Genomic DNA, 15743 nt, shown 5'->3' with positions numbered 1-15743 from the left:
TCCTTAGCTACCTGTGGGTTGGACACACCTGTGATCTCTCTGTGTGTATGTGTGTGAGAGTGTGTATGTGTTAGTCATGACAAAATTCTATAGGATTAACTCCTGAAAGTAGAATTGCTAAACCAAAAGATATGTATATATTTAATATTTATTATGTTTAAAATACTTAAATTATCACCACATATTTGTACAAGTTCTGCTCTGATCCACATTCCTGGCTGTGGTTCTGTCCTCATAATTCTCACAGGGTCAAGTAATGCTAATCAAGGATTTGAGTGAGGGGAAATTTTATACAATTTGGTCAGAATTTAAAACCATGAAGTCAAAGCATTTCATTTTCCATGAATCAAGCACTGTAAACTGACTGTGCTAGCAGAGCCATTCCTGACTTAGCTTCTGGGGAGTGACCTTGTAGCATCCATGTGCCCACCTCCCCTCTGGGCACTCTCTAGTATAGTTAATCACAACTCCCGAAGGACAAGTCCTTTACTTGTTAATTTTATTATTTTGTCTCTCTGTAATAGTGTTGCTTCATGTTGTGCTCATTTTTTCAAAGCATAAGATTAACTCACCAGTTTGTGCAAAGAGATGCTACTTGCTATGGGTGTTCAACAAGTATCATTAACAATCGATGTCACCACCCAGATTCATAGCAAAGATGTGTGAACTCTTTTATACACAGAAAGACTGAAGTATGAGTGATAAGTTGCAGTATACAAGCATGAGGAGTGTCTGGTAAAACCACTTCCTTCACTTCTTACTAACTGAGGTCAGTTAGTAAGTCTCTCTCATTTTTAGAAGAGGATAAAGGATGCCAAGGCTGCTTATGAGAACTTATCAGTACTGGGCATCTGGAAGGTAGGAGCAGCAAGTGCAGAGAAAGACCCAGGGTTAGCCAGGCATCTGCACCCTCCTACCAATGGGATTCATGGACTGTGGGATGGCTACAACTGAGACCCCCCAAGTTAAAACATTATAAGGTAGATATTGTGTGATTTTTTTCCTTTCTGAATGATTTATTTTACACACTTCTAGCTAGTTTACTTTTTTAAGATATTTTCTTTATTTACATTTCAAATGTAATCCGCTTTCCTAGTTTCCCCTCCAAAAACCCCCTATTCCCTACCCCCACCCCTGCTCACCAACCTACCCACTCTTACTTCCTGGCCCTGGCATTCCCCTATACTGGGGCATAGAACCTTCACAGAATGAAAGGCCTCTCCTTCCATTGATGACTGACTAGGCCATCCTCTGCTACATATGCAGCTAGAGTCATGAGTCCCAATGTGTTTTCTTTGATTGGTGGTCTAGTCCCTGGGAGCTCTAGGGGTTAGTTCATATTGTTGTTCCTCCTATGGGGCTACAAACCCCTTCAGTTCCTTGGGTGCTTTCTCTAGATCCTTCATTGGGGACCCTGTGCTCAGTCCAATGGATGGCTGTAATGATCCACTTCTGTATTAGTGAAGCACTGGCAGAGTCTCTCAGGCAACAGCTGTATCAGGCTCCTGACAAGCTCTTGTTGGCATCCACAATAATGTCTGGGTTTGGTGGTTGTATATGGGATGAATCCTCAGGTGGGGCAGTCTCTGGATGGTCATTCCTTCAGTCTCTGCTCCAAACATAGTCTCTATAACTCCTTCCATGAAGGAGTATTAAGTAATTTGTTCCCCCTTTGAAGAAGGATTAAAGTATCCACACTTTGATCTTCCTTGTTCTTGAGTTTCATGTGTTTTGCAAATTGTATCCTGGGTATTCTTAGTTTCTGGGCTAATATTCACTTATTAGTGAGTGCATATCATGTGTGTTCTTTTGTGAATGTGTTACCTCACTCAGGAATATATCCTCCATCCATTTGCCTAAGAATTTCATAAATTCGTTGTTTTTAATAGCTGTGTAGTACTCAGTGGCCTTGATCTACACAAAGGGTAAACAGGCTGAGAAAGAAATTAAGGAAAAAACACCCTTCACAATAGTCACAAATAATATAACATACCTTGGTGTGACTCTAACTAAGCAAGTAAAAGATCTGTATTATAAGAACTTCAAGTCTTCTGAAGAAAGAATTTGAAGAAGATCTCAGAAGACGGAAAGAACTTCCATGCTCACAGATTGGTAAGATTAATATAGTAAAAATGGCCATCTTGCCAAAAGCAATCTATAGATTCAATGCAATCCCCACCAAAATTTCAACTCAATTCTTCACCAAGTTAGAAAGGGTAATTTTCAAATTCATCTACAATAACAAAAACCCTAGGATGAGAAAAACGATTCTCAACAATAAAAGAACTTTTGGTGGAATCATCATCTCCGACCTCAAGCTGTACTAAAGAGCAATTGTGATTAAAAACTGCATGGTACTGGTATAGTGACAGACAAGTAGATCAATGGAATAGAATTGAAGATCCAGAAATGAATCCACACACTTATAGTCACTTGATCTTTGACAAAGGAGCTAAAACCATCCAGTGGAAAAAAGACAGCATTTTCAACAAATGGTGCTGACTCAACTGGTGGTTATCTTGTAGAAGAATGTGAATCAATCCATTCTTATCTCCTTGTACAAAGCTCAAGTCCAACTGGATCAAGAACCTCCACATAAAAGCAGAGGAGAAAGTGAGGAAGAGCTTTGAAGATATAGGCACAGGGGAAAAATTCCTAAACAGAACACCAATGACTTGTGTTGTAAGATCAAGAATTGACAAATGGGACATAAAATTGCAAAGCTTCTGTAAGGCAAAGGACATTGTCAATAAGACAAAAAGACAACCAACAGATTGAAAAAAGATATTTACTAATCCTAAATCTGATAGAGGGCTAATTGTGGGGAGCGGGTGTGGCGGCAGTCCCAAAGGCGCCAGGGACTGCAGCTAAGTCATATGACTTGCACCTGACTTCCTCATATAAGACACAAACATCTTGAGTGCTGCTCAGGTGTACCAGGATACAGGTGAATCCAATTTGGTGGAGATTTGCCCCTGCTGCCCTGATTAGCTGAAGCTGCGTGCCTGGTGAGGTGGCGTGGCCTGCTGTGCATGGATGGGAACTGAGAGTATAAGAGTGAGAGGCCCAGGGTTCAAGGGAGATATAAACAAGGGAGAGATATAAACAAGGGAGATATATGGAGAAAGAAGAAACAGGACTGAATAAACGTGTGCAGAAGGATCCTGTAGCAGCGTCGTTCTTCCTGGCCTGTTGAGCGCGCACAACAGTTGGTGCCGAAACCCGGGAAAAGAAACATCTTCAGGCAAGAGTGAAGACCCCCTGCTACATGGAGGATTCAGAACTACATCACGGGGAAGGAGTGGTTAATAAAGTGTTCCCGTAAAACAGACTGTTGAGAAGGATCCGGCATGGATTCAGAACTCTTCAGCTGGGGAACGGTACTGATAAAGAGAAAGAAGAAAGATGAGGACTGAATAAACTGCTGTTAGAAGGACTGGTGGTCGCGTCGTTCTTGCTGGTCGAGAGCGGGCGCGACAATTGGTGGCCCGTACGGGGAACCGACTCCCCCACCGAGTTCAGAACTTTCAGCAGTCAGTGGTTGCCGGCAGGGTAAGTTCATGGTGAGTGAAACTTGCGACCCCAGGAGTTTGGGAAGGACCTCAGATAAAATAGAGGTGAGCATAAAGTTGCCAAGAAGTAGGCACAAAGTAACCCAGGAGTTTGGGAAGGACCTCGGATAAAATAGAGGCGAATATAAAGTTGCCAGGAAGCAGGCTTTGGGACAAGTTAAGGTTCCTGGCTTTGGGACAAGTTAAGGTTCCTGGTTTTGGGACAAGTTAAGGAACTATGATAACCTCAGTGTAGTGATCAATAGATCCTCGCTGTGTAGTTATGCTTTTTTCTCCCATTGACCCTTTGTGGGTAGGTCTGATAGTTTTGGTCTTGTTTGTTCTGATATATGGACTCTGTTACTGTTTGAATCAAGAGGCAGTCAAGACAGGTCAGAAAATCCTTACAGAGCAACAAGAAAGTATGTCGGAGGAAGAGAAGGGCTTAAAAAGAAAAAGGAAAAAGAAAGGAGACACAGTGTTATCAGGTGGTCAGAAAGGACGAAACAAAAGAGCTGAGGCGGAGGAGGAAGGCGAATTAGCTTCTGCGCCTTCTCCCTATGCCTCCTCAGCAGCCACCTGTAGGTGGACCTTCTGTCTGGAGGTCTGGAAAGAGGATAGATTCTCCTTGCTGGGATGTCCTATTTTCACTGATCAAGCTGAATTTGCATGGGATAGAGATATGCTGCTTGATCAAGGTCGATTTGCACAACAACAAACAGGATATCCACTGCAGGTGTTTGAGCAGGTGAATCAGATTGCCATAAGGGCTTGGAAATCATTGCCCAACAGAGGGGAAGCTAATGAAAACTTGACTCTCGTATTGACTCCCCAGATGGACACACAGGTGATTGAGGTTATGGTCTCATCACCACGAGGTATTGTGTCCATCCCCCCTGGGGATCGAGTAGATCAGGTGTTGACGTGGGCGAGAGGGTCTGTTTGTGTGTTTCCACAGGACCAGACAGAACCTCTTTGGGTGCAGGAGAGATTGGTGAGACGCTACAAGAATGAGGCTCCTGATCCAGTTGCCCCCGTGGATGTGGTGGATGATCCCACAAGCACAAAGGATGGAGCCGAGATGGGAGATCCTTTCGGTATTCCAGAAGCCGATACCAGCTCGACATGATATTCTTTCCACGCTTTTTGATCCCTGAATTCCCCTTAAAGATATAGCCCCTCTGGCCATCTATCCCTTGCTTCAGGGAAGATGAGTGGGGATGAGAGCCCTGGGATGTATGCTTGTAATAGTTGTGTGTGTGTGTTTTTTGTGTTTGGCACATGTGTTAGGTGCAGAGTGTGCGGCCCGCACTTTTGCCATGGTAGCGTAGGCTTTTGCTGCAGTGGAGGCGGGACAATCTCCTCAGATTCGGTTTGCCGCTCTAAAAGAAATTATGCTGCGTTATGCCGTGGGGTGCGAGGCTAAGCACTGCACAGAGGATAGCTTGCTGTTGGCATCCTGTGGAAGGCATGTCTGATTGCATGAAGGTTCAGTGTCCTAGTTCCCTTCCCCCAGGAAAAACGACACGGGAGCTGGCCAAGACCTCTCTGGGTGATGAGCCTAAGGGATGGTTTTGTGTAGGGCCCCTATGCTTGCACACTGGGGATCAGACCTCTACCTTCACCCATGAGGCTTGCTTGCAGCAATTAAGATCTGGCCATAGGTTAATCAACATCCTGGCCTTTTGATGCACCTGCCACAAGCAAAACACAATCTCCCCAGGTGTGGCTTGGCATGATTGAGAGGTAGTCAGTGATAAGACTCCCTGGGCATGTCACCAACCTAAGACAGGGATCAAACCAATGCTGTTTGTCACCCAAGGACGGGTAAGGGGCATGGCTGCGGGGGGCTATCTACAGACATTCTCTCTGCCAAAAAAGAAAAAAGGGGGAATTGTGGGGAGCGGGTGTGGCGGCAGTCCCAAAGGCGCCAGGGACTGCAGCTAAGTCATATGACTTGCACCTGACTTCCTCATATAAGACACAAACATCTTGAGTGCTGCTCAGGTGTACCAGGATACAGGTGAATCCAATTTGGTGGAGATTTGCCCCTGCTGCCCTGATTAGCTGAAGCTGCGTGCCTGGTGAGGTGGCGTGGCCTGCTGTGCATGGATGGGAACTGAGAGTATAAGAGTGAGAGGCCCAGGGTTCAAGGGAGATATAAACAAGGGAGAGATATAAACAAGGGAGATATATGGAGAAAGAAGAAACAGGACTGAATAAACGTGTGCAGAAGGATCCTGTAGCAGCGTCGTTCTTCCTGGCCTGTTGAGCGCGCACAACAGTTGGTGCCGAAACCCGGGAAAAGAAACATCTTCAGGCAAGAGTGAAGACCCCCTGCTACATGGAGGATTCAGAACTGCATCACGGGGAAGGAGTGGTTAATAAAGTGTTCCCGTAAAACAGACTGTTGAGAAGGATCCGGCATGGATTCAGAACTCTTCAGCTGGGGAACGGTACTGATAAAGAGAAAGAAGAAAGATGAGGACTGAATAAACTGCTGTTAGAAGGACTGGTGGTCGCGTCGTTCTTGCTGGTCGAGAGCGGGCGCGACAGCTAATATCTAATATATACAAAGAACTCAAGAAGTTAAAGTCCAGAGAAATAACCCTATTAAAAAATGGGGTACAGAGCTAAACAAAGCATTCTCAACTGAGGAATACCAAATGGCTGAGAAGCACCTTAAAAATGTTCAGCATCCTTAGTCATCAGGGAAATGCAAATCAAAACAAGCCTGAGATTCTACCTCACACTAATCAGAATGGCTAAGATCAAAAACTCAGGTGACAGAAGATGCTGGTGAGGATGTGGAGAAAGAGGAACATTCTTTTATTGCTGGTGGGATTGCAAGCTGGTACAACCACTCTGGAAGTCAGTCTGGAGGTTCCTCAGAAAACTGGACATAGACCTGAGGACCCAGTTATACCACTCCTGGACATATACCCATAAGATGCTCCAACATATAATAAGGACACATACTCCACAATGTTCATAGCAGCCTTATTTATAGCAGCCAGAAGCTGGAAAGAACCCAGATGTCCCTCAACAGAGGAATAGATACAGAAAATGTGGTACATTTACACAATGGAGTGTGATTTTTTTTAAACTGCATTTTGTTGCTGTCTGGTGTGACCTCTGTAGGTGACAATGTTGTGCTACAATGTAGGACAGTTGGACTTGACTATAGGCCAAACCATAGTTCTTGGCCTAGACTTACAATAGTATCAGCAGCATGGTGAAATACTGAAGTGCTTAAGAGCAAATACTCAGACATAGGCAAAAGGTGGCAATGGCTTGAGTCCTGAGCAGGACAAATACAAAACAATATGGAACTGATTTTCAGTATCTCTGAAGGTGCAAAGACAGGAATGTCTTTTGTTTAGAAGGAAAATGAGAAATTATGAAACATTCATATCAACCTCTTAGAGCATAACAAATGGCATGTGTGCATACTTAATGTGTGATTCCAATTTCATGTCCTCTGCCCTGTCACCAAGATCCTGGCATGTGCTTTAATCCTTCATTGGGAGACATACAGAAAATTATGCAGGACAATGTGTGGCCAAACTCCACAGCTTATCTTCCAGCACAGCACTCCCTCCAGTACCAGAGGAGATTTTTTTAAATAAATAATTTATTTATCAAACATGAAAAGAAGTTTTAGCAATAAATGATGTACATAGACATTAAAGGACCTGATTAAACAAGATTTTATCTATCATTGTGCCAGTTGGTGAGTGCAGAGGGTAAAGGACCAGTTTGTGGATTCTGTTCCCTCCACGGATTTAATGCGGGTCATCAGGCTAGTGTAGCATATGATTTTACCCACTGGACCAACCTACCATTCCCTAAACAGGACAATTTTTACCTAGTTGTAGTTATTCTATTCATTCATAGCAAGTTGATGATAAAGCAATTAACAAGAAAGAGAAAAGTTATCTTGATGCTATCATGATGTTACAGTAAATACAAAATGAAGGCAAGACAGGTTCCCATAAACCAGTAAGTGCATAAACAAAATGCATCATGTCCAAAAGTACAAAATCATTCATCAATAAGAAAAGGGAATGCCAACAGATGTTGCAGAAGGAATGAACAACAAACTTGCTGTACTGCATAGAAATGTGGCACAAAAGCCATAGGATGTATGGCTACATTTCTATAAAATATCCACTTTATTCCTTATTGCTCAATAAATCACCTGTTACCTAAAACGCCAAGAATACCAAGGGCAGGTTAGTGTTTGCTGAAGTCACTAGACCGGCCAGGTAGAGCATGATCACATGGTACTGATACAATTGTGGGGGTTGATCATTGTTTCTCCAATCTCCTACTACTGGAGATAGCGACACAAGTTTGAGAATATACTATGAATACTAAGTACACAATTTAAAACAATGAATGGCATTGTATGCCAACAATGTCTTAAAGCATTGGTTTAAAAAACTAGCTGCTGAAAATTATCTGGTACTGAAGACAGAATTTAATTCAAAGGTAACAAACATAAAGAGGTTACCAGCTGCTTACATGAGTAAGTCCACATCTGACCTTACACCTTCAATAACCAGAAAATCTCCAACCTGTCAGGTCTACAAGATAAGCTGTGTAGTCAGAGATAGAGGCTATGTAGACTGCAAGATCTTCACCACACATGGCATGGGATAGAAGACTTCAGAAACTGCCTCTTAAGGGCAGGGGGCAAGTGAGGAATGGGTGAGAATTCAAAGAAAATCTTACATCTACACAAACTAGCACTTAACAGCCTGGAATGGAGACAGTTTATGCAATATAAATATTAAGAAGATAAACCTTTTTGTAATTAATACTTCAGAAGCCCATGACTGGAGAAGAAGAAGGGTAAGAGGAGAGAAAGCTCTTTCCAAAAACAGGAAAACAAACAGCAAAATAATAAAACCAGCATAAGACTCTGCAACTAACTTGTTCCAGAAGTATCAATATAAATGTGTGTTGACGGTTCTAAACCAGCATAATTGTGTTGAACTTCCTCCACAAAGCTGCAGGTATCAATCACTCATCTGTTTTAACAGATAAACAACAACTAACATCTCCATTTAGCTTTTGGGTGGTTCATTTATTTTCAGGCTGGAGCTCTTGAAAATAAAGTGCACATGGATTGTTGTGTGCAGGTCTTTATAGAGATGTATTGTCATGCCTCAGGGCAATGCCTAGCAGACGTCATGAGGTGTTGTGGGAACTGTCTAACTTTTGAAGAGACAGCCCTTCCACAGGGGTCACTCTGGTTTGCACATTTAGTTCCTGTGCCTCCTTTTGTACATTTCCTTAGGTTTTTAGATGGACAGTGTCATCTTTGAAGAGATCATTTGTATTCTCCCTTTCAAATCTATGTGCATATTATTTCATTTTCTTGTTTTACTGCATTGGCTACAATCTCTAAAGATAATGACATTCAGCAACCTTATGTGGCTTCAAACCTCAGAGCTTTCAAACATGAAAGCATGTGACTTTCAGCACAAAAGACTATGTTAGCAATGTTTTCCAAAGATACACTAAACATGTTGGAAACATTTCCTTCTCTTTTTCATTTGCTAGAAAGTTTAAGAAGGAAGAATGATGCATTTTATTGACATGTTTACTATGTATACTGAAATTTTAGTATAGCCTTCTCCTTTATCCTGTTGATGTGAAAGTTTACATTCATTTATTTATTTGTTTACTTGTAGTGTGTATGTGTGTGCAAATGTGCATATCTGTATGTGTGCCTGTGATCCCATGCATGCCATATATGAGAAACTCAGACAACTTTGATTTATCTCCTTTATCATTTACCTCTTTCCATCCCATGTTCTAGGGACTGAACTCGTGTTGTCAGACTTGTGCAGCAAGTATCTTTTATCCACAAAGCCATCTCACAGACCTTTATATTGATTTTCTTGCTAAACTAGTCCTTCATTACTGGAACAAAATAAAAAATGAAACCCATGATGCATAATGAATTCTAAGAGTGAATATGAGTCTCTCCCCAAGACCATGCCTGTTTCCCCTTGCAGTATAATTGGGCTTGGCATCATTTGTGTCTGTAAGCATTTGGAATGACAGTAACTTCTTGATTAATTACTATTATGAAATGATTTTCTTTATTGCTTGTTAAGGCACCAAATTTGTCTGATATTAATACAGCCATAATAGCTCCTAAACCTACTATTGGGATAATCTGTCTCTTCCCACTTTTTTGCTTTTGCCTCTTTGTGTCTTTTCATCTGAGTGTGTGTTCATTTAAAGGGAGGCTCTTGTAGATGTAACATACAGCAGGGCTTTGGTTTTCTTCATCCAATGTGATGATCCCTGACTTTCCAATTGCAGAAATCTAGATCTTCAGAGTTTGGATAACTCTTTTCACAGAAGAGTTTGTTTTTTTTCTATTTCTAGTTGCTGTATGGTTGTTTTGTTTATTTTTAATTCTCCATTCTCTTTATTCTCTGATTTTGAGAGAACTGAGTATTTTTAACTATTCCTTTATTTCTTTTATTAGATTATTAGCAAATCTGTTTCTTTTTCTGCTGTTTCTTAAATTTGTGGCAGTCTAGTTTTCCTTAATACTGCATTACTTTATGTGTAATGCAGGACCTTTCACAGCACACTCTCCTTGCCTTCATTTTAATGCATTTACTTTTACACATGATATAAACTCTGTAACATGGTGCTATTTTTCTACCATAAATGATCAATTACCTTTTAATGAAGAGTTTTAAAAGTAAACAAAAATGTTTGTATTCTATTTCAACTTATAAGTCCTTTGTGTGTATTCAGGTTGTATTGGTTGGTGGTGGTGGTGGCAGTGTTTTGTTTGGTTTTTGAGACACCAAGTGTGTGAAACTTTACTATAGAAGATTAATCAAAACAACAACAACAAAATACCAATCCAATTTTCATTTCAAAATTATAATGAATATTTGAATGAAAATATGAATATTTACTCTGCAAGGTTGCAGCAGTTTACAAAACTGAAGAACTTATGAGTTCTTGCAAGGGACAGATGTAACATGTGTGATGTTAGAATCCTGATATCATTATCATAATGCTAGTCAAATACATACTCTGCTGTCTTTAGCACACAAACTTTCTACTGATAGACCAAGTATACACCAAGCTACAGACCAATCTATATAGAATAAGCAATAAACATGGATATTCCCATGAATGCAAAAGGATCTGTACATTTAGGTTCATGCTAATGTCTTACAATGTTTTACAAACATCTCTATAAGGAGCTTTTATACTGCTTGTGCTTAAGTCCTTATTGCTTTACTAAATTATATTATTAAAATTCTTACTTATCTCTGATGCTTATGAAGTCAAATTCATTCTGATTGTAGCCAGCTATCTTGTATTTTTCACATACATAAAAGGAATTCAGATTGAGTTACCCTACAACAATGCAACAATGTCCTTAATAGATACCAGAGGCTAACAAATAAAAAAAAACCCAGTGCCATGAATCATTTTCAACTTTTGGAGTTGTTGAAAAATGAGGCCTCATTGACTCCCAAGTATGACAAGATACTACCAGTGTCTCTGTTCACACTTTGCTGAATATACCACATACTTAAGACATATAAGAAGAGCATGAATAAATAAAGCTGGAACTCACCCAAAAGCTTTGTCCTTACTGACTTCTTTTCATAATGGTGGAGGGTGTTATGGATCCTACCCAAATAGGAAAGCAAACATCAATCATACTCATCTGTAAATCCTGGAAGCTGCAATAATGATCAGCCTGGCAAGGCATGCCCATGGGCATAATAGTGGCACAAATATTGTGGGAATAACCAAACAGTTTATGCTTGGATTTAATGCACTATTTCCAAGATGAAACCTATATTATTGGACCAAGAATTTATGGGTAGACAGACAATAGGCTAGGGAAGAACCTACTACTATCAGTCTATCATGTGAGCATAATACCAAATCAACTCCTAAAGACGTCATTACAACCATGTGTCAGTGCAGCTTCCAAGCCTTGTTTGAGAAGCTTCTATTTGCAGTTGATGGTGATTAACACAAAGTCACACAACCGGCGAGGTTGTAGTGAATAAGAGACTTCAAAATGTTCAGCCCTAAGTGGAAGATATATAATACCACACTTTCTGCTTCCAAGGCTTAGGTGTCACTGTGGAACAGGGGAGCAGAAAGAGTAATGGTATCTTCTGGCTACAACAAGGAAGCTGCACATATGAACTCACAGTGGCTGCTACAAAATGCTAAAACAAGGGCAAGCCCATGATAGATGAAATTTCACAAGAGAGATAGAGCTGAGTATGAAATCTCACCCCTAGGTGTGGAGCTATTGGCAATTTTTAACTGCTGGGAGAGGGAGAGACAATTTTCTCTAAGACCCCTTGGTAAGTCAAACACATGCCAGTGAAAAACGGCACATCTAAGAATAATTGAAATGAGAAGAATATAATAAATCGAGACCAAGTAAATCCTAAAATAACTCTGTGATTTGTATTAAACTTAAATTTTTAAAATAATGATCTCAAAGTACAAATAAAAATGATTGATACATGCTAATGATTATTTTAAAATCCATAAGAAAAATACTAATTAAAAATTATAAATAGTTTTGTTAATATATAGCAAAACAAGGAAATACACTCTTACCAGTTCTGTTTAAAAGTGTGACTCAAACATTTAGTAAAATAAAACAACACCAATAACATAAAAATGAAAAAGAAATATACTAATTCTGTAATATCAATAGATGCTACAATTGCAGATGTGAACTGATTTCTTCTTTATAGTTTTGCTGTTTTCTGAAGGGCTACCTTTCAGATTCCTTACTAATTTATGGAGTAGTAATAAATTCTCTCACCTTTGTATTTCTGAAAAAAATGTTTATGTTGCCTTTGTCTTTGAAAATACTTTCTCTAAGTATATGCAGTCTGTATGATGAGAGTTCATGATATTCTGTGCTTTAGAGTTATTTCATTATTTTGGAGCATGTATTCCTCTTCCAATATATGTGCTATTGTCTTTATCTGGTGTATGTGAGATTATAGATGTTTTCTCTCTGCATGCTTTTAATAATTCTTCTACATCTTGTTTTAAACAATTTGCTTATGAGAGGCTTAGGAATAATTATACTTATATTTCCCAGAACATAGATTTTTGAATCTATAGTTTGATAGCTTGCAAAAGATTTGGGGCCACCACATTTCATCTCTTCTTTCTTCTTCCTTCGGAGACTACATTATATATTTGACTGAGGTTATCCCACAGATCACAGACACTGTTAATTTTGTCTTAGTGATTTTATCTCTGTATCAAACACACCTAACCATTAACATCTACCATCTCACTTTCTCTTACAACAAACTTATAAATTGGGTAACAATATTACACCATTTAGAGCACCTGAGGTGATATGACTTGCTTAAAACTGCACTGTTTCTGTAACAACAATAGTATAACCTACATAGTGAAATTATCCTTATCTATTGCAAAATAGAAAGCAGACAACAGCTGGGAAAATGCCTGGAAACCAAGTATCATTCTCCCTTCCCTGGTTGCCTCAGGACTTGCTACTTAACACTTCTCAGAAGCAAAATCTGCTCATAATTTCTAAGTATACTCTTAAGTCCTTGTACTGCCCTCCCCAAATTATTCCAAGAGTCTCAAACAGATTGGTATCAACGATAAGCTCAAACCTCCCTTAATGCCCATTGTAGGGCTCTGCTCAGGTCACAGAAAAGCTGATTCCAATCTCAGTACATAAGCAAGTCAATCCGTGAGCATTTATCTTGTTCTTGAAACTAGAAATTCAGAAAAAAAAACACTAGAAATTTGATATTAAAATATGTTAGAGTCATGCTTCAAGATCCATACTCCTTCCCGCATTTATTGAGATATACTTTTATAAGACTCAGGAGCTGGTAAGTCCTAACACATGACTTTATATATAGGCATAGGAGACAGGCAAACATGAGCTGCAACATCTGTAAAGTAAAGGTTTATGGACATAATAGTTGCATCAAAAATACACCCAAAATGCCAATGAGAGGTAGAAGGTAAAAATTATTCAAAAGAATAACAAAAAGTAAGGAAATATTAGTGATTCCAAATTCCAGTCTTCTTATATGTACCCTGCTCATAAGTTTTCTTCCCACCCAATTAAAGTGGGACAGAATGAAAATACACCCCAAGGAATGCTGGGAAGGCCATTAACTAAGGAAAAACTTGGGCAATGAACACATTATACTGGCAAAACAAGAGCAGCAGGTTCAGCATGTGATTTGTCAAGACAGGATCAAGCTTTTCTTAATACTTAGTTAACAAATGTTCTTCTAGGCATCCCAACTTAAAAGGGTGTTCAAAGTGAAAGCACTAAGCCTCAGACCACTATCAGGCTGCCTCAGTGAGACAGGGGGGCCAGAAGCTAACGACTGGGGCAAACCAAAATGTTGTCAGATGTCAGAAAACATTGCCTTAAAATAAGTAAGTAACATCTGAACTGGCATTGCCTGGCCTCTCTCCTAACATTCTGTTCCATTGCTGGCCTGTGTGTAACCCTCAGATGAACCTCCATGCTGTGCTTCCTCCCCTGTGGCTTGCATGTGGTTTGTATGGTATAAAGTGTCTATTAATACTCATGATGATTTTTTTTTTCAGACTGTATCTCATTCTATGGTCCAGACTCTTCTTGAACTCTTCATTCTTCTTCCTTAGTTTGAAAATTCTGAAATTAAATGTGTGTATCAGTGTGCCTAATGTTTTTATTTTATTTATTTACATTTCAAATGTTATCCTCTTTCCCAGTTTCCCCTCTGCAAACCCCCTCTCCCATTCTTCCTTACCCTGCTTCTATGAGGGTGCTTCCTAACCTACCCACCCACTCCTGCCTCACCACCTTAGCATCCCTCTACACTTGGGCATCAAGCCTTCACAGGGCCAAGGGTCTCCACTCCCATTGATGCCAGATAAGGCTCCTTCAGCTCCTTCTGTCCTTCCCCTAACTCATCCATTTGGGTCCCTGTGCTCAGGCCGATGGTTGGCTTTGAGCCTCCATGTCTGTATTGTGCCTAATTTTTTATGCTGAAATTTAATACACTAGCAATGAAGGAGCTAGAGAAAGTACCCATAGAGCTGAAGGGGTTTGCAGCCCCATAGAAGGAACAACAATATGAACTAATCAGTACCCCTAGAGCTCCCTGGAACTAAACTACCAATCAAAAAAATCACACGGTGGGACTCTTATCTCTAGCTGCATATGTAGCAGAGGATGGCTTAGTTGGTCATCAATGGGAGGAGAGGCCCTTGGTTCTTTGAAGGTTCTATGCCCCAGTATAGGGGAATGCCATGACCAGGAAGCAGGAGTGGGTGGGTTGGTGAGCAGGGGGAGGGAAGAGGGGATAGAGGGTTTTCAGAGGGGAAACCAGGAAAGGGAATAACATTTGGAATGTAAATAAATAAAATATCTAATAAAATAATTCATTTTAAAAAAGAAATTTAATTCTCTTTTTGAAAAACTGAAATGAAACCACAGAGAACTGTAAGTGCTGATTATGGCTCTGTCCTTACCAACGAATTCATCTATTCATGCAATTAATGTGTTGATAAGCTACCAGGTTTATCTCAAGTATGGAATGAGTAAAAAGATAATTTTGAATAGGTCTATCCATCCTAGATTATCTCAAAACTACTATGGAAAAGGTAACTACTAGATATTTGCTTATTTGGCTTTAGACTAGAACTATGAGCCAAAGGGTATTTTTTCAATTACTGTTACAAATATATGAAATAGCAAATTGATAGCAGGATAAAAAATATCCAACAGTTTCTAAAGTATTAGAACTTGACTAGTTTACCCCACTGCTTTGGAGCCTGTGGCAAAGAAGTATGCCATGCTGAGACTCCTAACAGAGAAAACTGCTCATCACACAGCAGTCAGAAAGCTAAAAGAAAAAGAAGGAGCTGTGTTCCTAACATTCCTTTCAAAAGCATGCCCTCCAGTAACCTAAATCCTTCCCACCAGCCCCCACTTTTATAAGGTTCCACCTTTTCTAACAGTCCCACAGGCTGGTGACATGTGGACTTCAGGGGATTCCAAGCCATGGCAATCTCCTTTCTTTCTACTCAACCTGTGTTATCAGGTTATTAGCAAGAGCCCACTACACTCTCCATCTCATATCCCACCTTCTCTCCTTGGCTTTG

This window comes from Mus musculus, chromosome 4 (genome assembly GCF_000001635.26).
Source record: "Mus musculus strain C57BL/6J chromosome 4, GRCm38.p6 C57BL/6J".
NCBI lineage: Eukaryota > Metazoa > Chordata > Mammalia > Rodentia > Muridae > Mus > Mus musculus.
Note: the sequence above shows the minus strand (reverse complement) of the source record.